General features: G+C 50.5%; 1 pseudogene; it reads right to left on the reverse strand.

Moving 5' to 3' along the window:
• Positions 1–2,209: 2,209 nt before the first annotated feature.
• On the reverse strand, positions 2,210–22,768 carry LOC120648886 (annotated as a pseudogene).
• Positions 22,769–23,290: the final 522 nt, after the last annotated feature.

The raw sequence follows: 23,290 nt of genomic DNA on the forward strand, positions 1-23,290 counted from the left end.
CCGGCCAAACACCGCCGCCGCCCATTGCCGCCGGCCACCATGGCTAGGGCACCTCGGGCCACCTCGGGCCGAGCCGCGGCCGGGAATCGGACCTGCAGGCCTTCCTGACCCTTTTCCCCTTACCCCAGAGCCGCCTTGAGCCCTTGACCGCCGGATTCGGCAACGCCGGCGAGCCGCCGGCCCCCTCCCCTGTTTCCAGCGCGGGGGAGGAAGAGGACAGGGCGTTTTTGCCCTTAACCCCTCCCCTTTCTTATATTTCCTTAAGAGCCCTTCCACCTCTTGATACTTTTGCAATTAAAACCCCCCTTTTTGTTATATTCCCAAAATAAACCCCCACCATATAAAGTTATTTACAACTAAGCCCCTGACTCTTTCAGATTAACCCAAGAAGCTTCTAAAATATAAACCAAGCCCCTGCCTACTTAATCTTAATTACAATTAGGTCCCTGGACCCCTGTTTAGGGCCTAAACGCTTCCCTGACCTATCATTTTATGTGCTTAATGACCCCGGCTTAACCTAAAATTTTACCCCGCCTCTCCTAACTCAGTTCTGGCCATACCATTCAGAAACCATTCAAAAATAACAATCTATGCTCTATATTTCATGTGTTCCCGTTTCGAGCTCGACAACAAATCTTTATTTTCTGTGTTTTGATTGTGTGCCTGTTTGTGTGCGCTGTAGACCACGGAGTGAACGAAGGAGAATCCGTTGATGAGCAGTGCTGTGAGCAGGTGAACGAGGACCCGTTCCGCGACCCCGAGCCCGAAGGACAGGACTTCCCCGAAGGCTTTGAAGACGGCAAGTTCAATCCCATCCTTTGATGCATGTTTCTGTCCTAGTTTTTATGAACACAACCCAATGGCCTGTTTTATAAAGTTGCATATGTTTTACTTGCATGAAAACACGGTTGGATAGCCACCCCTTGATTTGTGATGACCATTCCTTGACCACCTAGATTAATGTCTGATTTTGCTTGGACGTTAATCGATATTAGAAACGCTTAGGACTTTACCCTTAATATGATTTATTTGATAAAGAAAATGTGTGCGTGTGGGAAGGGATAAAATGTGGATTTTCGAAAGATGAGTATGGGCGAGATGGACGGCATTTCTGTGTGATTTGCCGATTGGTGTGCTTGTGCCTGTGTGGCAGAGCGAGAAGGGAGACATCCATCTTGTCGTGTCTAAGGACCGAGTTGGTGTGTCATCTCACCTAACTCCACTATCGTGCAAACCACTCGACCTTTGAATGGGCAACGGCGTAGCATAAATCCCACTAGTTGGTGTGGTAGCCATCAGGAGAGCTGAGAGCAACGGGTGACTAAGGAAAAGGGATAAGCCCCGAGTGACTTATGCCCGGTTATACCTAAGTGAACGGTCAATGACCCCTTGGTGTATCCCGTGATGGCTAGTCAGGCTTAGCTATGGTGGGTAATGGCTATGTTGGGATCTACACCAACACGACGGTGTTCGAGTTGTGGTATCCTACTTGTGGGTAAAGTTGCACACCTCTGCAGAGTTAAGAATCTATTCGAATAGTCCGTGCCCACGGTATTGGGCGAGTTACGGTGTGGTCACATAACTAGTGTTTCATTGGGATGGGCTGGTGTGAGTTGTTTTGGAGTTGGTTCCGGCAGTTGTGCCGTGTGCTACGACGGACGGGGAGTCCGGTAGCAGTTTTAAGACCTGATCTCTGTGTTACTGCAAAAACTGATTTCTAAAAGGTTTTTCGTAAAATAAACCCCTGCATAAAATGTCATTTTTCTGCAAATTAAACCGTAACCTTATCCTTGATTTACCTATGCATATTATTCTGTTATAACCCCCCTCCGTGGGTGTGGTTGGACTTGCTGAGTACGTTTGTACTCACCCCACTCTTACTTTTTACAGAAGAAGACCCGGACTTCGTACCAGACGACGCCGAGTAGGGTTATCGTTCTACACCCAACCTTGCCTGTGGAACCGGCCCTGTTGAGATGCCTCCGCTGTCGCAGTACTCTGAGCCCGTAGTAGACCCTATGTGGTTCGCGGTCCGGTGTTATGTCGTAGCTTGGTTAATTATTATTATCATCTGTATCGAGTGTCCGCCAAGGTTTGTAAGGTTTTGAACCATCTGATGTAATAAATGTGGCATCAGCCTCCTGGACTGATGTTTTGTATCACATTTAAGTCTTCTCTTATGAGGTGACGCTTCACAGCTCCGGCCGGCTCAAGTGCTCAAGTTCTCGAACAGTTCTGGCAGATGCCTGTTCGTGAGCCTGGTCCTGCTCGTGATGCCGCGCTGCTTCTTCCTGGCCTTGGACTTGGACTTGGATGCGACGCCACTGATCTCGGCTAGCGCGCGCCGCTTCGCGCGCGGTGTCCGTTAATGGCTTCTCGCCAATCTTCTTTAGCTCCTTTCTCGATGTCCAGCGTGTCCCGTGGCAGCTCTATCCCCCGGAATAGCTGTTTCAGGTCAATGTCAACCGTGATCCTATGGCCCTGTTTAGTTCCCACTCCCTAAACGCAAAAAAATCATAAATGCAAAAAAGTGCAAAGGAATCTTGCTAATTTGAAGTACTAAATGAAGTCTATTTACAAAATTTTTTTGCATGGTTGAGCTGTAAATCGCGAGAGGAATCTAATGATCCTACTTAATCCATGATTTGCAACAGTGATACTACAGTAACCATCCGCTAATTATTAATTAATCATGGATTAATTAGCATCATTAGATTCGTCTCGCGATTTACAACCCATCTGTGCAAAAAGTTTTATAAATAGACTTCATTTAGTACTTCAAATTGGCAAGATTCTCACACAAATTTTTTTTACAAAAACATGGCCTATATCGAGGATCGTTGAAGTGCGTTGTGTCTTCCTGGGAGTTGGTGCCTGATAGCCACCAGACGTCACCTGATGCTTTCAGGGCCTGAAAAACATGTTGCATACTCCCTCCATCCCAATATGTAAGCATTCGGGGGTATTCAAATCTAAGAAATAGTTGAGCGAGAAAATTACGCATGTGCCCCCAAGTTATTCCGACATATCCCGGGCTCCAAACAGCGGCGCATGCAAGGAAGACTAAAATATTGCTACATTCCAGCACCTTCCAAAAGAAAAGTACAGCAGCACTATCTTTTTACTGGCGCCAAAAATGCAGGCGCCAACTTCAAACAACCAAAAAGTGGCAGCAGTACATAAAGCTGTGGACCACCAGCATTCCACCACCAACACTCCAGAATCCCACAGCCACACCACGCCCCCCATGGCCCTGGACCTCAACGTTCCATCAGAAGAAGCAGAGGAAGAAGATGATCCTTTAGGAGGTTTAGGCTCTCTGCACTCGTCACTCTTCAAATTCACTCTCTAAAAAGAATATTATGTCCTAGTCATCAATATTCTGTTCTCTATATTCAGTTTCTCCGCACCCATCCACTCTATATATCACTCTCTATACCAACTACCAGTAGTAGGGCCCACTTGTCAGATTTTTTATTCAACCCCACGTGGACACCACTCCCTCCCATTCTCGCCTCTCTCTCTTCTCTCTCTCGGTCTCTCCCGCCGCCGACGAGCGGCAGGCCTGGCGCGCGGCACGGCGGGGCCGCCGGCTTGCTCCCACGGCGGGGGCCGGCGAGTGGAGTGCGCGGCCGCGGCTCCCGGCACTCAACGACGCGAGCGGGGTGGCGAAGGCCGGCGCGCACCACCCCGTGCAGGGGTGCGCGGAGGCGATGCAGCGGCGAGATCCGGGCGTGGAGGATGAGGCCCGCGCGGCCGGCGCCCGAGCGGCGCGCGGGACGGCGGCGGAGCCGCGGGACGGCGTCCCCGGGCTCGCGGAGCAGCGGCGAACCCGCGGGACGGAGGCGCCCGCGCCGTCAACCTCCTCGACGCCGGCCATGGCGGGCCTTGCGGGCGCATAGGTGGAGCGTCGCCGGCGGCCCCTCCTCCCTCCCGCTCCCTCCCCTAGATCCGGCGGTGGGGCCTCCTCTGGATCTCGGAGGCGCAGCTCCAGGCCTCCCTGCTCGCCGGCCCTCCTCCGGCCACGGCGCATACCGGCGGAGGCGGCGGGCAGGGGCATGCCATGGCGCCTCCCTCGAGCTCGGGAAAGGTGCAAGGCGGCAAGCGCATGGCGTGGCCCCATCCCCGACGGCGGCCTCCTCCTCTCTGTCCATGGCCGCGGCGAGCCTTGCGGCGGGGCCGGGGATTCGGTGGCGCCACCTCCCGAGTGCCCTCCTCGACGGTGGCCCCTCCTTCCTCCCCCTTCCTGGCCCGCCTCCCCGCGCCCCTCGAGCTCAACGCCATGGGCGAGCTTGACCTCTGCTACCGCGGCCCTCCTCCGATGTCGTGCCCCAGCGGGGCTGCGGCTGGCCGGAGGCGCGGAGCTGCGGCAGTTGGGGACGGCCGCGGGAAGGACGATGGGGCCCGCGCATAGCAGTTTTGCATCTCGGTAGTACGCGCGCTAGATATCCAGTGCGGGAAGCCGTCCGCAACGATACAGAGCGGCTTGGCGTGCCCCGCTGCGGGAGTTTTCTCTGTAAACCGGCTCTGTATGTTCTTTACAGAGCCATTTACAGACACCGCTGCGGAGAGCCTTAGCTCATGGCCATGACCTCCCACCATGTGCTGGAGCCCACCCCCTGGGAGATGGACATGGAGCACCTTCTTTTGACCTCAACATGGCAGCATACAAATCAAGTTAGAGAATTTGTTGGACAAAAGCATACAGTTTTCATGCATGCATACACTTGGTTTGTTTTGGTTATGGGTTTTACCTGAGTCTTCTCACTCTTCCATGTAGATGTGCTGGATGGGTTCAATGCACCTGCAGCAGCAACTAACTTTGATTCAAACATTAATTTGGAGGAAGAGGAGGCATGTAGAGTACATGCAAGAAAGTTGTAGTTTCCAACTAATTCATGCCATACAGTTTTGTGTCTTACATTTTTTGTAGCTGCCACCGTTTAGATGACGACGCCGATGTGTATGCTGTTGATTTTCATGTCATCTTTGCCGAGGAGGAGCTCCAAGGTTCCACAGCCAATGGCGATCAAGGTACATGCAATGAATAGATTTTTTTAGTTTCAGCAGCTTTAGGATTTCTGTCTTCATGTAAATGTTTTACCTCTGATTTTTCATTGATTTGTACATCTAGCTGATGTGTTCCATGCCGCCGATGAAACAACCTCCTTTGATCTGAACCATGCCTGGGAGGAAGAGGGGCTCGATGGGTCCAGTGACATGGAACATGTTGGACAAGGTTAAAACAACATTACAAAATTCAGTAGTTTCATCAATAATCACATAATGACTTCGAAATGAAAATAATCTTGCAGGCAGCCAAACTCAACATGCAAACATGGTGATTAGAAGGAAGAATTTCTCGGACAAAGAACGTCAAGCAACTTATGAAGCTTTACTTCTCCGTAGCGTGAATGGCAAATTGAAAAGAAGAACCACCACAATAGTAGCCAATTTGTTTAATGTTAATAGGTGTTATGTGCAATCTATATGGAGGACATCAAAGGAGTGCCTTGCTGCAGGTGTACCAGTCGATGTATCATGCAAAAGGAAAAAAATTGTGGTCGCAAGAAGGTTGCCATTGATTTGTCTAGAATTGCAACAATACCTTTGAATAAAAGAACCACTCTTAGGGATCTAGCTCATAAACTAGGTGTGAAAAGGTCCACGCTGCACCGCTGCTTCAAACAAGGCAAGATCCGTCGACACTCTAACACTCTCAAGCCATATTTGAGGGATGACAACAAGAAGGCACGACTGCAGTATTGTCTATCTATGCTAGATGCTGGTAGATTGCAGTTTATTGATATGAAAAATATTATTCACTCAGATGAGAAATGGTTCAACACCACAAAAAGCAAGAAAGTTCTACATGCTCCCTGAGAGGATCCTTTGAGAACAATTCATAACAAGAATTATATTCCTAAATGTATGCTACTTTGTGCTGTAACTGAGCCACGATATGATGCTGAAGGGAAATGCTACTTTGATGGCAAACTAGGCATATGGCCCTTTGTGAGACAGGTGTACTTCTAATCACCAATGCAGATGTTTTTTATTTGCATTTGACCAAGGTACTAAATTTAATTCTGATGTCCCCTGTTCCAGGAACCAACACAAAGAGGCAGCAGATACAGAGAAAAGGGTACTCTAATAACAAAACCAATCAATGTGACAAGGGATATTAGTAGAAGTTACCTTATCACAAAAATTCTTCCAGCTATTGTTGCAAAGTGGCTCCGGGAAGCTAGAGGAGAGACAATCTGGATCCAACAAGATAATGCACGCACACACATAGAACCAAATGATGAAGCATTTTGTCTCGCAGTTCGCCAAACAGGCCTAGACATTCGCATCTTTAACCAGCCAGCTAACTCACCGGATTTGAATGTTCTAGACCTGAGTTTCTTCACATCCCTACAATTCAAGACCTTTCTTACAAACTCCAAGAACATGGATGAGTTAATTCAGAATGTTCAAAGAGAGTTCAGTACTTCTGATGAATCCAAAATTAGAAATGTCTTCTTGACTCTACAAGGGTGCATGATAGAAGTCATGAAAAAAGGAGGAGAAATGGTTATAAGATCCCCCATATGAACAAGGATGCGCTAGAGGCTGCAGGAATGCTTCCCAATAGCCTTGGCATCGATCATGATCTGTACCATGCTGTTCTACAACAACTGGCCGCTGCGTGATGAGGGAAGAGGGAAAGCTGTGTCTTTTGATGTACATGACGCTGGTTCATGAAGGCCTAGAGGAGGGAACATATGTCTTTTGCTGTAGATATTAATGCGAGGGGGAGTAGGACTTTTGCTGGATATATTTTGTATATTGCAGCCTAGGCGTTTAGAAGTGGCTGACTCGTTTGCATGTATGTATATGGCTGCAGTATTTTGTAAATGACCGGTTGTAGCAGCACAATATTTCTTTGGACTTTGGAAACATAACACTAGTAGTATCTGGCTGTGGCTTATGACCAAACAAAGAACATTATTCATAAGGATATGGCATCATATGTGAAAAACATTCACATCATTTTCCATTGAAATACACATAAGTTACCACAGTCACAAAAGCATGTCACCATAAGTCACAAAAGCATGTCAACATAACGCCCAAAAGCATCATCCAATCGACAACCCAGTCAACACTTCTAATCTACTGGTACTACCATAATCCTTTCTACATGTAGCTTGACACAAAAGATGCCACATTAATTTGCAAGATATGGTCATGAAGGAGAGATGTAGTCCATTACCCATTTGATGATGGGCCACAGGCAGAACCATCATCGCTGCTTGGCTGGTTGGACACCAAGTCAGTGGAGGTCCTGTTCGTAGGCACAAGGTCCAGCCAGTGGCGTCCTCCAAGATGGAACTCCATGGTCTCATGCTCAACGACTCGGTCCTCATCAGGAATGACCCTGACGCCGCCATCTGAGGCCAGAGACGGCAGGGCTTCAGCACGCCCTGCGAAGGCTGCCGCTGCCGCTGTCGGCCACGGCACAGCCACCGCATGGCCTGCGCTCGCCGCTGTCGCGCCGCCCGTCAACGCCGCAGGTGCCGGTGCCGCAGGTGCAGGTGCCGGTGCCGCCGTGGCCGCCGCAGCCGCGGCACGGCCCACCAACGCCGCCGCAGCGCTTCCAGCAAACGCGGTCGTGCCTCCCGCCCTTATCGCAGCAGCTGTGAATGCCGCGGCTCCTCCCGCCCCCGTCTCAGTTGCCGCCGACGCCGCAGCATCCGTGCGTGTCGCGAACACGGCCGCTGCGTCTCCCGCCGCCGCCGCCGCCGCTTCTCCCGCCTGCAACGCGTGAGGAAGTCCCACCTGTGCCTCCGCACGAGATCCAGCATCCTCCTCAGGGAGCCACGCCAACGCCACAATAGCACGATGCATCGCCGCCTCGTGACCTCCCCTACGTCGCGCCATAGCTCTATTTCTCCGCGCCAAGGCTTGGCTCCGCAGCCGCCGCCGCTCGTGGATCTGACGCCAGTGACGCTTAGTTCGCCGACGCCGATGCTCCCAGGTACTATTCTCGTCCATGGGGGAGGGAGGAGGCTGAGGATGGGGCGACGGAGGGTGGAGAGGTGGTGGCGACTGGCCGATTTGGGACTGGTGGAGCAGGGGTCGGAGAGTTCTGGGAGGGAACCGTGTGCGGCTGGGGCGGCCGCAGCCTTCGCAAATGCGGCTGGGGCGGCGGCTGGGGCGACTGGGGTTTTTTCCCTTCCTATTTTCTCTATGCACGACGGTGGGAGGCAGAGGAATCCAAGGAATGGTGGGTCCCATGAGTCTCCACAAATGCTTACATTTTGGTTAAAAAAATTGAATGCTACAAATGCTTACATATAGGGACGGAGGGAGTACTAGATTACTGAGCTGAACTTTGGCACATACTATGACGCAACAGAGAGCAAAAGCTACTCTCCAGCTATAACTACAGACTCGACTGAAATACATTGGCCACCGGAAAACTTCATTGCAGTGGACTGCATTTGTTAGAGCGTGAGTGGCGCAGGACGTATGAGTGTGAGGTCGGAGGGCGAGGGGAGGGAGAGCGGCGGCGACAGGAACGCGATGCCGTCCTGGCGGCCGGCATCGGACGCAGAGAACAGAGGAAGGCGATGGCAGTTGCCCAAAAGGGCCAGGGAGATTGATTCAATCTCTGGCTAATCCATTCAAATGACTTGTCCTGGGTACTTAAACACACATTAACACAACTGATGCATATCTAAAAACCATAACCGACGCGATACAAACTGCGCCCACGGCGCACACGACGCGCATGGCGCGTCTCCTAGCCACTACTTCCCTGGTGGGTCATCTGGCCGGTGTTGGCCATAACACTTCTCCCCTCCTCGTGAAACAGCTCGTCCTCGAGCTGGTGTGCTGGCTGAGCTTGGTGAAGGCGAGCACGCAGCAGTCGACCGGGCTGAAGAAGAAGGTGAGCGCTCCGTGGAGGTCGGCATTCCTGGTAGACTTGGAGTTGTTTGATCCTCGTGTGCATCAGGGCTTGGAAGATGGCCGCCGCATTACACTGGCCAATTGTCTGCAGCTGGAGCGCGGGAATGTTCTGGTTTGCAGTTGGTGCCCACAGTGGTTGGAGATCCCCATGGGTGTGCAACTGGTTGTAGGCTTCTTGAAGATTGATGTCGATGAAGGTGTGGGGGCTGGGTGGGTTGCATACTAGGGGATCGGCAAACCTTGGAATGTGAAGAGCGCTAATGTTCAGGTAGTACTTCAGTCCTTGGAAGTGCACGGAGAGGCGCCAAGAGTTGTTGCGGCGGCGCACAAACAGCTCTGGTGCATCTGCATCTAAGATGTGGGAGGAATGTGGGTGCATGGCGAAGAGGCGATCTGTTGGGGGAATGTCAGTGCGCGGCGAGCCAACTCCCTTCCACAGCACATGCTTGCCATGGTGCCAGAACACCATGCAAAGGTCGTCGAAATCCCAAAGGATTGGCCCCAGCGTACGGAGGAAGGACACACCGAGCACCATGTCGTAGTAGTCGAGGGGAATTCGGTAGCAATCGACCATGAACTCTTCATGGCCGATCAAGACGTTCACGTCGTGAGCAAGGCCTCGACAGGCAATGCGGTCGCCATTGGCCACAACGACGTGTGCACCGCGCCCCGATTTGAAATGAAGGCCAACAAACGTCGCGGCGGTGTCGTTGACGAAGTTATGAGTGGATCCGGAGTCGAGGAGGGCCGTGAACTTCCGACCACCCACTAGGACGCGCAGCTGCATGGTAGTGACTGTGCTGGTCCCGGTGATGGCGTTCAGGGAGATGAGAGGTGGTCCGTCTTGCTTGGTCATGGTCGCTGTCGCTGGATCGTCGTCGTCGAAGTCGGACACCTCCAGGTAGAAGAGACGCGCACACTGGTGGCCGCGGACATACCGCTCATCGCAATTGAAGCAGAGTCATTGGCGGCGCCGCTCGGTCATCTCTGCTAGGGAGAGACGGCGAAGCTCGCGTGGCGGCGCGGTTGGTGTCGCTTGCGGAACCGCTGTCGTGGCTGAGGGCGGCGCGGAACCGAGCTGAAGTTGTGGTCGGCCTTGAGGACGAGGCAGGCGTGGTGCGCCCGAGGCGAGAACCGCCGAAGCGCGGCTCTCGTAAGCGCGCTCGAGGGCCATTGCGCGCTGGAGTTCGCCGGGCACCTGGAGTTCCACGTCGATGCAGATCGTGTCCGGAAGGCCGCCGGTGAAGAGGTCCACCTGCTGTGCCGGTGTGAGCGCGCCAGCGTGCGCCATCTTCGCCAAGAATGCTTCCTGGTATGCCTCGATGGAGCCGCTGAAGGGAAGCCGTGCAAGGTCGGCCAAATGGTTGACGCCGATGGCTGGACCAAACCGCTGCTGGCAGAGGAGCGTGAACTGGGTCCAGGGAACGACGCCGATGTCGCATTCGAGCATGAAGTACCAATGCTGGGCGGCACCGATCATGTGGAAAGAGGCCAGCCAAACCTTGTCGCCCTCGCCGGTGCGCTGCGCCCTGAAGAAGTGTTCGCAGCGGTTGATCCAGCCGAGCGAGTCTTCCTTACCATCAAAGGTGGGGAACGAAAGCTTGTGGAAGCGAGGGACATGGATGCCGTCCTCCTGATCAACTTGGGCGGGCGGCAGCACTAATGTTGCGCCGGTGAGGATTGGGATCGGCGATGGGGAGCGGGGAAACGGGATCTGAGTGATTGGCGTGTGGTGGTTTGGGCCCGCCGTATGCCCAACGGTTGCTATGGGAAAGGGGATCGCTGGTATGCCGCCGTAGCCTGGGAGTCCGAACGGCATGGATGCCGGCGGCGCAGATCCGCTCGTGGTCACGGCGGCGCGGCCAATTGGAAGGGAAACAGGGGTAGACGCCGATGGACCGGGGCGGTGCTCCACCGCGGCAAGGCGAGCAGCGAACTGACCCATCTGCTGCTGGAGTTCGTAGATCGCCGTGGTGTGTGAATCGAGTGTTGCGGTGGTCGGATCGACGGTGGTCGGATCGACTGGTGTCAATGGTGAATTGGGCGGCCCGTGAGTGGAACCGAGCAGAGGAGCGGTGCTTGCGACTGCGGAGGTGGCGGGGATGGCGGTGGACGCGACTGCGGCGGCAGAAGGTCCGGCGACGGAGTGCCCAAACATCATGGAGGCCTCTGATACCAGATTGTTAGAGCGTGAGTGGCGCAGGACGTATGAGTGTGAGGTTGGAGGGCGAGGGGAGGGAGAGCGGCGGCGACGGGAACGCGACGCCGGACGCAGATAACAGAGGAAGGCGATGGCAGTTGCCCAAAAGGGCCAGGGAGATTGATTCAATCTCTGGCTAATCCATTCAAATGACTTTTCCTGGTAATTAAACACACATTAACACAACTGATGCACATCTAAAAACCATAACTGACGCGATACAAACTGCGCCCACGGCGCACACGACGCGCATGGCGCGTCTCCTAGCCACTACTTCCCTGGTGGTTCATCTGGCCGGTGTTGGCCATAACAGCATTCATGTGGAAAAATGGCATCATAAACTAGCATGAACGAACCGATAAATCAAAAGGAGAGGGAAGCATTAACATTACTTGCCTTTGAGATATTTAAATACTGGAAGACTTAGGGGGTGTTTAGTTCCCAAACCTGAAAATTTTTGGGTGTCACATCAATATTTGATCAGATGTCGGGAGGGCTTTTCGAGCACTAATTAAAAAACTAATTTCAGAACTCAATTGGAAATCGCGAGACGAATCTTTTGAGGCCTTTGACCGCATCATTAGCACATGTGGGTACTGTAGCACTTATGGCTAATCATGCACTAATTATGCTCAAAAGATTCGTCTCGTCATGTACATCCAAACTGTGTAATTAGTTTTGTTATTTAATTACATTTAGTGCTTCATACATGTGTTCAAAGGGGAGGGGAAAATTTTTGGGTGAAAATTTTTGGTAACTAAACGGGCTCTTAGGAAAACCAACTCCTACAGCATGCCCAAAAAACGTCCGTTAAGGACTATATTTAAACTAAATAGCTTTTGGACAGTCCTTGGAGAGGAACCATGTAAATCATGGCATCTCACCGAAAATGAGGTAGCACTGGCACCAGAAATCTGGTACCTTCAAGCGACTTAAAAAGCTCATAAAAAAACAAGCATTCATCAAACACTATAGCTAATTGGTTTCTAAATATGTTACCGCCACAAGTTGAATTCAGTTCAGCCATGAAAGTATCAAACTGATTCAAGTAATTCAAAATATAGCAGATAAGAGATAGTATCATTAAAACAAAGACTAATGCAGTTACCTGCAAATCTTCCAGTACGGATGGATAAGAATCTTTGAGTTCCTCAACAACAATGCCGTATTCTTGCGCTTTTATCAAACTATACAACTGATCTCTTCTAGTCAAATCATGTGTTGGCTGCACAAGTGCAAAAACAATGTCAAGACACAATTTAATCAAACCGTATAAAGGATGAAAACCTATAAAAGCTACCAAATTTATACCTTCCTCCATCCATACCACAGCTAAAGTAAAGTAAACTTTAGGTTTCACATAAATAGTCAATTCCAGAAAAAGAAAAATATGACAGATTTAGCTTGCCACGAGCAATTAAACAAAGATTAATCAAAGATTCTGTGAGGAGATTCAACTGACAATTGAGACTTCCAACCAGTATGTTCCTTGTGTGGTTCAGAGAGATAGAGGCAGAAGAGGGAAGGGAGAGATTTTACGCATGAAAGGTTTTATATAAAATGTTGCATTATTTTCTCGAACAACACATGAGAGCTGCATGTTCAAATTTTCTATTTCATTCATCAATGTGTTCATTAAGTGGAATTGTAAACAAGACAATACTTAAGTCATTACCTTGTACAAGAAATGCCTCTCATCAAGTTTAACTTTGGATTATTCCTTAGGCTGTTAAATAAAGCCTTGCTACCATAAATATCAACGTAAGTTGCTTCATTTATCTGCTCTGCTGTAAAAGCTTGCCTTGTCTGCAAGCCCAAAACAACAAGGACATCAATTTAAATGCTAGCAGTATATAAAATTTCCAGGAACAAGGTTCGACGAGAACACTCTTTTTCTTTTTGGACTAGGAAGCTTGTTAATTATGCCCAATAATCCCAATAGAAATAGATTAAAATAAGGGATGTTAGAGGAAAAGTCATCTAAATATTCCAAATTCTGCATAAGGTTACCCATGTCTGATTACTCCACTAGCATATTTAATCAAGAGCAATATATAGCATGGTATGATTGCTCAGGTATGTCAGCATTGTCCAAAAATCAAACAATTGACTTCACGATTCTAACATCAATATGAACCAGCTGAACATATGTAAAGAATCATACTTTGTCCGACATCAGCTTGATTGCACAGTTAAGAACTAACCACCTTCGAATGCTAGATCAGCAAAAGGGAAAAGCCTCTCAGTTTTAAGTATATGAGGTAGAAAAATGGTAGACAATTGGAGTTACTGCATCAAGTTGGACCATTTGTAAATCACCTTGTAAAGCAGGTCGATTACTAACTTCATCTGTGCTCTGACAGTAGACTTCCTTTTGAATTGATGTGCTGTAGCCTTTCTGTATCATCTGAGAATTTAATAGCCTGCAGTGGTCTGCGAACGGGGCATTTGCTGGTCTAATCCTCGGGGCAACTTTTGGCATTAAAATTGAAGCTTGGCTTGCAGCAATGCTTGTTGCTTGATAGAGTAGTCTGGCACCTCTCTTGCTGCTGTCTAAATTTGTTGAGACGCTCGTTCAGAGCCATATCTGGAAGGAAATATGGAAATATTTATAATCCATATGTCACCCAGCGATATAAGAATGTGATTACATGGAAGATTTTCATATTTCTAAATTCACAGGAACCAATGGCAAAAGGATATTTCAGCATTGTAAAGCGTCATAAGAATGTGATTACATGGAAGATCTTCACATTTCTAAATTCACAGGAAACAATGGGGAAAGAGAAAGGAGATTTGAGCATTGTAAGATGTAGTGCCCACTGTTTGAGGTGCCTGACACTTAAGGAGAATGTCCTACTTCTCTATCAGAAGTCATCTACCATCAAACTAGAAGAACATTTTTTCCAATTTAAAATACCAAAGAGAAAAACAGAGGAAGTAGTATGATAACTAACTTCCTATATTAACTTTTATTAGTCAAACCATCCTCGTAGACTTAATTGTGTAATAATATCTCCACGCTTCAGAACTTTGGACAATGCCTCATACAAGCATTTTAAGCAGTTCTTTGAAAGAACGAATGGGATCAAGGGTAGTATCGACATGATGCCACTAAACATTCAAGCTGGATAGGTATGACGTTTAGCTTGTAAGAAATTCACAATTCGGAAGTCCTGGCCCAGCGTCTACTTAAAAACTCATCGCCAAACCATATCCTCTCAAATTCTGTCATACTACGAAGGACGTAAAACTGTTCAACGTCGATACGATAGCAAAATACATTTTATCTTGCTCTTCAAACAAATCATCAACGCATCATCCTAATTCTCAAACCAACCCCCAATTTGAAAAGGCAGAATCCCCAAAATCGAGTTAGGCGCAATCATTCGTTCGAATAGAGCACAATCTCTATGCGATCCCGCAAAACTCTGCCCAAATTCCACCGTCCCAGGTCCAGATTACCGGATTAGCCCATACGAACCAACTCTGCCGCCCTCGAATGAGAGCGACTTGGCCCGCCCAGTGGCGGATCTAAGGGGGGCTAGAGCCCCTACTGTTCATGAGACCATGGAGCCCCCCTCATCCCCTCCTACAAATTTTAGGCACCATGGATGAGGAGCTGCAGATTTTCAGAGGCCAGATAGAGGTAGAAGACGACCCGTGCATTATTGGGCCAAGTCAGTTTAAAAAGGCCGAGTAAAAGAACTAGGCAATTAGTTGGGCCATGGCCTTTGGCCATCCAATTTCAGCCCAAAACCAACGAAGCTCAATAGCCCATCACTCGTTGAGCAAATTCCCCAATCTGAAACTCTCCCCAATCCGGCAGCCATCCCCCCATCGTGAGTGCCTGTGCGGCTACCGGCAAGTTGTGGCCTGCGTCAAGCTGCGAGGGCAAACAGCAAGCCGTCGGCTGCACCAACGTGCCGTAGAGCAGCGACCCAGCGACGCCAAGGTCAAGCTGGTGGGCGGTGGCGCAGCCAGTAAGGGTAGAGCGGCGAGTCACATGCCGACCTATCAGGGACCACGATTAGGGGCACCCTAATCGGGGTACTAAAATCATCCTAAAAACGCAAACACATATTAGGCAACTGAGCCCACGAAGCCCCGCCTAGCGAACCTTTGCGAGCGCTTTATGTGACGTGTCCACGGACCACAAGCCGACCCTTATCGAACGGGGCATGGACGTCTGTAAGGATCGATGGACCAAGAGGGGGGTGAATTGGGCCTTTTTCAAATTTCTAAAACAAAGTAAAGCAACCTTAACCTATGCAATACTAGTAAGGCTCAATTCACCAACCGGCTAGCTAAGCAAACTACACAAGTGTAGCGAAAATGGCCTCTCATGCCATATTTCAATATAATGTTTTGGCGATTGATGACACACACAACACTTGGACTAATATGATTGTCAAGACAAACATTCCCAGGCTTTTAGGTTCAAGTGATGACAAAGAGAAGATAGGCGCAGCTAGGTTCAAGAAATCAAGTCACCGGTTGAACCGACGCCAAGCAAATTACACACGTCGGTGCATTGACTTGAGCACGTCTGGGAGTTTTAGTATCACCGGATGAACCGACGTAAGGCAAAATGTACTCATCGGTGCAATGACAGAGATGGCCTGCGGGCTAGGGTTTGGCACCGGATGAACCGACGATAGAAAGTTTGAATACGTCGGTGCAATGGCAGAAGCAGACCAAGGAAAATGCATACATCGGATGAACCGATGATGCACCGGTTAATGGCGTCGGTGCAGTTGTCCAGAGAGTTTGTTTTTCAAGGATCAGAGGACAGTTGCACTCACCGGTTAAACCGACGCTAACATTACATACACCGGTCGATTGCGTCGGTTGATTGCCCGTACACGTAACGGCTAGTTTTCAGTGGGCAGTTTAGTATCACCGGTTAAACCGACGATGGCGATTTGGGGAGCATCGGATTAACCGGTGTTAAGCACTTTTCTGGCAGCTTTTCTCCAATGGCTATATTTGCTTGTGCTGCCTATATATAGCCCCAAGGCCGCACCATTTAAGAGTGCTGGAGTTCAAAGAAGTATACTAGAGCTAAAGATCATCTCCAACCACCATAGAGCTTAATTGTACATCATATAGGCTTAAGCACACTTGTTAGAGTGCTTAGTGCTTGATTAAGGATTAGTTCTTGCGAGAGCTCCCTTGAGAGAAGTCTTGCTGCGGCAAGCAAACACTTGTACTCGTCGTGTGACCCTCCGACTTGGTGTGGAGTGGCAACGACACTTTGTGCGGGGAAGGAGGCCCCTACTTGGTGTTAAAGCTCCAAGATAGTGAAGACGATGCTGTGGTGACGCTTCGAGATAGACGGTGGCGGTGACCTCGTCTTTGTGACTTGGTGTCACTTAGCCTTTGCTTGTCGGGAGCCTTGGAGGCGTGGCAAGACGGTGATCAAGCGAAGAGACTCGGTATCACACTTGTTCTTTGTGAGCAAGTGGCCGTGGACGTAGGGAGGGACTTTGGTGTCCTAACCGAACCACGTTAAATCGTGTGTCTTGGTGTCTTCACGGGAGTTTGCATATCCTCTCCCTTACCGCTTTACTTACCACATTACGTTTCCGCATTTACTCCTTCTTGCTTACCTTTACTTTCCTAGTTAGTTTGATTAGGATTGGCTATAGGTTGCAAGTCTTTTGGGATAAGTAGAGGGTAGCATAGATAAACCTTAGTCATAACTAGCATGTGTAGGACGTGTTAGGTTTATCTTATGCAATTAGATTGAGCCCTAGGATAGAAAAGCGATTAGCGACCCTATTCACCCCCTCCTCCTCTAGGGTCGGACACCCCGGTGATCCTTACAACAAGCTTACGAAGATACAACTAGATATGAAACTAAGCAAGGTAGAGCTAAGCTATGATCTCTAAGGTCAAACACATGAATAATTGCATGAAAATAAGTGCTTGAAAGTAAGGAGTGGACAAGAGACAACCGGATTTTTTTCCCGTGGTGTCGATGTGTTGGCACACACCTCTAATCCATGTTGTGACACTCACTAAGAGTCTTGTCACCTCCCAAGTCACCGAGACGAGGGCGCTCACTAAGAGTCTCCGTTCACCATCCCGGCGTGGTGGAGCTCAAGCCACGTACAACCTTCATCGGGCTCCCACAATCCTTTGCAAGCTCCGGAAGAAACACCTTCAATCACCAAGATCGCCTAGATGCTGCCAATCACCAAGAGTAACAAGCTAGGGTCTTCACTTGAGCAAGAACCGATCACCAAGAACGGATGCACACAAGCTTCTCTCTACTCAAGTCCTTAGTCTTGCTTCTTGAATGATTGAATGAACAAATGTGTGGAAGATGAAGCTCAAGGTGGCTCTCAACAATATATGAGTGTATGAATGTTGTTTGGTGTCAAGAGAGTGCAAAATGACCCATTGGAGGGGTATATATAGGCAGCTCACACAAATAGAGCCGTTGGAGAAAAGCTGCCAGAAAACTGCGTAGCGCCGGTTAATCCGACGATCCTCCAACAGCCAGCGTCGGTTTAACCGATGAAAGTAAACTGCCCTTTCTGAAAACTAGCCGTTACAACTTGGGTAGATTAACCGACGTATCATTGGTTTAACCGGTGAGTGTAGTTGTCCACTGATCAACTGAAAAACCAAGTCTCTGGACAACTGCACCGACGTTAACTCAAATCCATCGTCGGTTTAACCGGTGATTACAACTTCTGAAATCCCTGGAAAAACCATCTCACTGGTCAATTGCACCGACGTCTCATTTCAAATAGCGTCGGTTTAACCGGTGTATTGAACTTGAAAAGCCCTGGAAAAACCAACTCTGGGCTAATGCACCGACGTTAATTCAAACAACATCGGTTTAACCGGTGTATAGAACCTGTCCAGACTCTGCTGACTGCGTTTAACCGACGTATAGAAAAATGGAAGCGTCGGTTAAACCGGTATATAGACTTTTTCTGATTTTGCCTTTTCTGACTTGAGTCTTGAGTGAAATCCAAATATTCTTGAGATATAAGTTGAAAACCACTTATTTGAACTTCTTTAGAACCTGAGTGACCATAGTGTGCATCCATTTTTGATTGACCATGTCCATGCTCAAGTTATTTGGCCTTAACCCCTCTTAATAGTGCGATCACTACAAAACTATAAAACCTATACTAACCTAAGTGTCCTTCTCAACCTTACGACACTTAGGACTAGAAAGATCCTTAGTCTTGTTATATATTTGAGTTGAATACCGAGATCGCCTTTTTGAATAACGAAATTGAGGGGCCTCTTTTGACATATGACCAAATGAGCGGTAATGATTCATTAAGCTGCACAAACTCATTAGTCACAATAATGATTATCATTAATCACCGAAACATACCTAGAGGGCCTAGATGCTTACAACATCCACTTGAACTACCCGATAACAGCTCACCGAAACAGCCATAGCTCGCGGCCCGGGCTTGGGTAGCATGGTGCGCTTCACCCCTCCTTCCTGCGGAAGGGTGACGAGGGCCGTAACCAAAGTCGAGGGTTCCCCGAACGCCTTTATGTAGGCCGGGGCTCGGGGGCTCCTCGCACACCGCGGCTCAGGCCGCACCCTCGAATGGATCGACGACCGTCGATTATGAAGTTCCGTGCGTTTAACCAAAACCGCCACTCTTGACGCACGTCTGCAGATGGTTAAGCTGGACACTGGGTCGCTGTGATAGCACGAAGAATGCCGAGGCCGGCTGAAAGGAGTGCTGATGCCGGCTGAAAAAGATGCTAGACGACCACCTCAGTGAAACAACCAAAAGAGGCGACATTTATAGCCCTTGGACGAGTGCAAACACTCCTCCAAGGCCTCGGGGGCTACACCCGCGGGTGCGCTGATGCGCCCCCACGGAGGAAACTTAATACATTCGAGGACCAGAATATCCTACGGGGGTGGCACCCACCCATACACTTTCGGTCATCCTCTCCGCAAAGGAGAAGGAGACTACATTTCTCTTTACAAACAAAGATTACAAAGGGCTACCGGCTTAAAGCCGTCGAAAGATACAAATGCATTGCCACGTGCGTGGCAATTTTCCCTGTCTTGGGGAGGAGGGAGCGACGATGAAGAGCACCGAGCCCTTGGCCGGTGCGACGGCCAGGCTGCTAGGGATTACGAGGAACAGCCCACAGACCGCACGGGTCCAGCGGGATGCTCTCTTCGCAAGCTTTCTTCTAGCATCTCCTCCGTCAAAGACCCTGCGGGGGGTCGAGCTGGCGGACAGCACCCTCCACACCATCTCCCCGAACGCGACGTTGTTGCCAGGAGGGACGATGCGAAGAACAGCCACCAAACCTGGCACCAGCGCCATGGTCAGTCGTCGCAATCCCCCTTCAGGCTAAGGGACATCGCAGAAGCAGGACCCCACGGGCCCGATGCTCTTCTGCTGATTCCACTGAAGCTAATGGATGGTGCGCACGCCCTCTCCGGCTTTCCCCCGCCGCTCGCAAGCATTCTTCTAACATCAAAGCCTAAAAAAGCCAGACCACCCCGTCTGGGGGCCGGTCGCGAAAGGCAAAGAAAAACATTACGAGTCTTAGGCGATGCGAGAAGTAAGAGCAGGGAAGTTGAAGAGGAAAGGGAGTCCCACGACCCCTATTTATAGCTGCGTCGGACGCCAAGCGTTGAGCCTGTCGAAGGGCGAAGACTCGGACCGCCCGTGACGGTGCAGCTCCCCACGAGCGAAAGATACTCTCGGCAACCGTGCTGAGACATGACGGGACAAAGCAAAGCTGAGCCCTTGGACGCTGAGCGGCGCAGCATCGGCGCTGGCCGACTGCCCTCGAACGGCGCGTCGCAAGGCGACCAGGGGGAGCGGAATCGAGAGCCTGAGCGTCGGACAGCATGGCAAAAGCACCGGCTGCAGAGTAGCAGGCGCCATCGTGGCCCTGCCTCTTTCAGCATGCTGACACGTCTTGTCCCCGGAACAAAACAAAAAGGGGCGCACGCCCCGAAATACTCTCTCCGCGGCGCACTACCCCGACCGACGAGTTGTCACATCCGCTGGGCCGGCACCCAGGTGCGCCTGGCGGGAGCGCAGCATCGATCGATCACGTCAAGGGGTGAAATCACCGAAATACCCTTTGGCCGAATCCCTTGACTCGACCAAAGCCTCGGGGTCTACTGTCGGGAACCACGATTAGGGGCACCCTAATCGGGGTACTAAAATCATCCTAAAAAATGCAAACACATATTAGGCAACTGAGCCCACGAAGGCCTACGGTCTCCTTCCAATCTGGAAGAAAGGAAATGACTCAAAGAAGCCCAGCATGCGGCCCATCCGCACCCCCCTTGGACTCGCGGGGTGATCTCCGTCTCGCTCGAGGGCTCCCATCGAGACCCTCGACCGTGCCCCGCGTCTCCGCCTCGCTCGAGGGTAGCGAACCTACCCTCGAGGAGGCAAATCATCTCCGCCTCGCTCGAGGGTAGCGAACCTACCCTCGAGCAGGGCGAATCATCTCCGCCTCGCTCGAGGCCATCCCTCGACGTAAAGTACAAACGACCCTTCCGCTCACCCGCCCGTCGTACGGAGGCATTAAATGCCAACCACTCCTCCACAGCGCCCAGGACAGACGGCGTCAGGCCGCCATTCCCTATAGTGACTGTGACCGGAGTCCTGTCCGCCAACTCCGGTCACTGCTCCGCCATCCCGGACGCTGTGGCAGCACTGTGGGAACTTGCGACGCGGGACGAGACGTGTTCGGCACAGCTCCCGTTACTATTCTGCCAACTCCGGCTGTCCAGACTCCACCCCACCACACCTAAGGCCCCGGACCCGCCCCCTGCTCGGGAAGGGGTCCGGTGTCGCCACGTGTCCCTCAAGGAGGGACGCTCAGCACCAGCAGCCGGAGGCCCGGACCTTCCCCCTCGAGGGGGTCCGGGACCTCCATATGACTCATGGACCCCTTATCAAGGTTTTTTTCCTGACCGGTTAACCCAAACCGCCGGCCACCGGTTCCGGTTTACCGGACCGGTTGGACCGGTAACCGGTGGAAACTGATTGAATTCAAATCCAAATTCAAATAAATTCAAAAGCTCCCGTGCAACCGGTTCCGACCGATTTACCGGCCGGTGTGACCGGTTTACCGGCCGGTTTTACCGGTTTACCGGCTGGTTTGACCGGTTTGAATTCAAATCCAAATTCAAAAGCTCTCGTGCAATCGATTTACCGGCCGGTTTGACCGGTTTGACTGGTGGGCCTTAATGGGTCGGCCCATTTTTTTCTTTTTCTTTTTTGATTTAACTTTAAATCCCCGCAAACTATACTAAATGAACGAATTTTTGAGAAAATTTGATACCATTAGATTCATCGCAGCTTGAAGTATTTTTAGGAATTTTTTGGGAATTTTTCATTTTTTGAATTTAAATTTAAATTTTGAATTTTGGCCGGTTGGGTACCGGCCGAAACCGGAACCGGTCCGGACTGGTTTGACCGGTAACCGGTCAAACCGGACCGGTTCCCACCGGTTTGGTGAACCCTGCCCCTTAGTGCACGCGGTCGCACCCCGTCCAGGGGGGTTCGGGACCGCCACGTGCCCTGCTACCGCTGGCGCACATATGTATGCAAGACCCTGGCCTACAGGGCCCACAGAACGCCGCCGCGCCACATTTGGAAGACTGTACAACCTACAGCGACGACCACGCCGCCTGCTGGGGCTGGCAGGACGCCGGCGCGATCTCCGCAAGACCAAGGACGATACCCAAGACGACTACCACGCCCGACGCTATGCCCCACAGTGTACTTTCCCACAGTGTTCGACCACTGCACCCCCGCGATTCGGGGAAAAGGCGACAACTTCCACGATCCCCTGCGCATGTACACTGTCCCTCCTTGTGTCTATAAAAGGAGGAGGCGGGCTTCCTTTAAGAGGGTCGTCGACGTCGCGCGATCAGACTCACACGGTTGAACGCAACACTCAGCACCACTAAGCACCCGATATTGGCACTCGCCTCAACCATCTTCACCTCTAGCAGAGACCTGGGGGCTTCCTTCCCTCTCTCGCCTCACCTGTACTCCCCTACTATAGGCACCTCCGGTGCAAGATAATACAGTGCCCTCGCATACCCCCTTGCTGGACGTACGGCCCCATGGCCGGAACCAGGATAAACCCGTGCGTTACTGTGTTGCCTCTTGCATCAACATCTGGGACGAGGAAACACGCAGCATTACTAGTTGGGTCCGGACCGCCGGGTCAGGGCACCGACACGACCGGAGCGGCAGCCGGCGCCGGCGTAGGCCCGTATCGCATTCTTGAATGTTGCGGAGGTTTGTGAGTTTGTGTGGCTAGTGCCCTCGCCATGAACTTCGAAGTGAATAGTAATACACCTTAGACAGAATGATTTTTTGTTGGAATGTTCTGCCCCCCTATCCTTTTTTCCTAGATCCGCCCCTGGGCCGCCCGCCCTAAGCAAGCAATTGAGGATGGACGGGGGAAGGGGGGCGTAGGCACCGGGAGAACCTACTGTGTCCTCGAGGACTCGACGGAGGAGTGATCCGGTGGGATTACGGTGGCCGGAGCGGCGGAAACCTCGCGTCGGCGACGATCTCCTCGAGGATAGTAGGGTTTGGTCGGCGAGGGGGAACACGCGCTTTTGCCTTTCAGATAGTTTCGCCGTCGAACATGGAGTGGCAGGATTGGTATTTATTTGTAGTCGCACTAGAGGCGGTTGGCTGATGGGCCTCGAGGGCCGAGCGGGTGGATCACCAACTGGGTTGTTTTATGGGCCTCCATGGGTCTATAAAAGTGTTCTGGGCCTCCAATGTGATAAGGCCCATTTTGTCATTTTTTGTGAAAAAAATTATTTTTGCCTCCCTGAACTTTGGGGCGAATCTGCTTTTCCACCCTGAACTTTAAAACCGGATGACCAGTCTCCTCAGACTCTCGAAACGGGTCGCAGGACCTCCTTGAGCTGGTTTGAGGGCGGTTTTACTATTTTTCTTTTATGTTTATTTTAACTGAATTTTTAAAAAAGTATAGTAAATTACAAAAAAATCATAATATAGAAAATTCAATTTTGTTGGATTTCACATGAGTAGATATATGCAGTGAATATATTATAAGATATACTTTAGTACAATTTTTTTGTTATATCTTTAGATATATACTTTTCTG

The sequence above is a fragment of the Panicum virgatum genome, chromosome 9K (assembly GCF_016808335.1).
Source record: "Panicum virgatum strain AP13 chromosome 9K, P.virgatum_v5, whole genome shotgun sequence".
Classification (NCBI taxonomy): Eukaryota; Viridiplantae; Streptophyta; class Magnoliopsida; order Poales; family Poaceae; genus Panicum; species Panicum virgatum.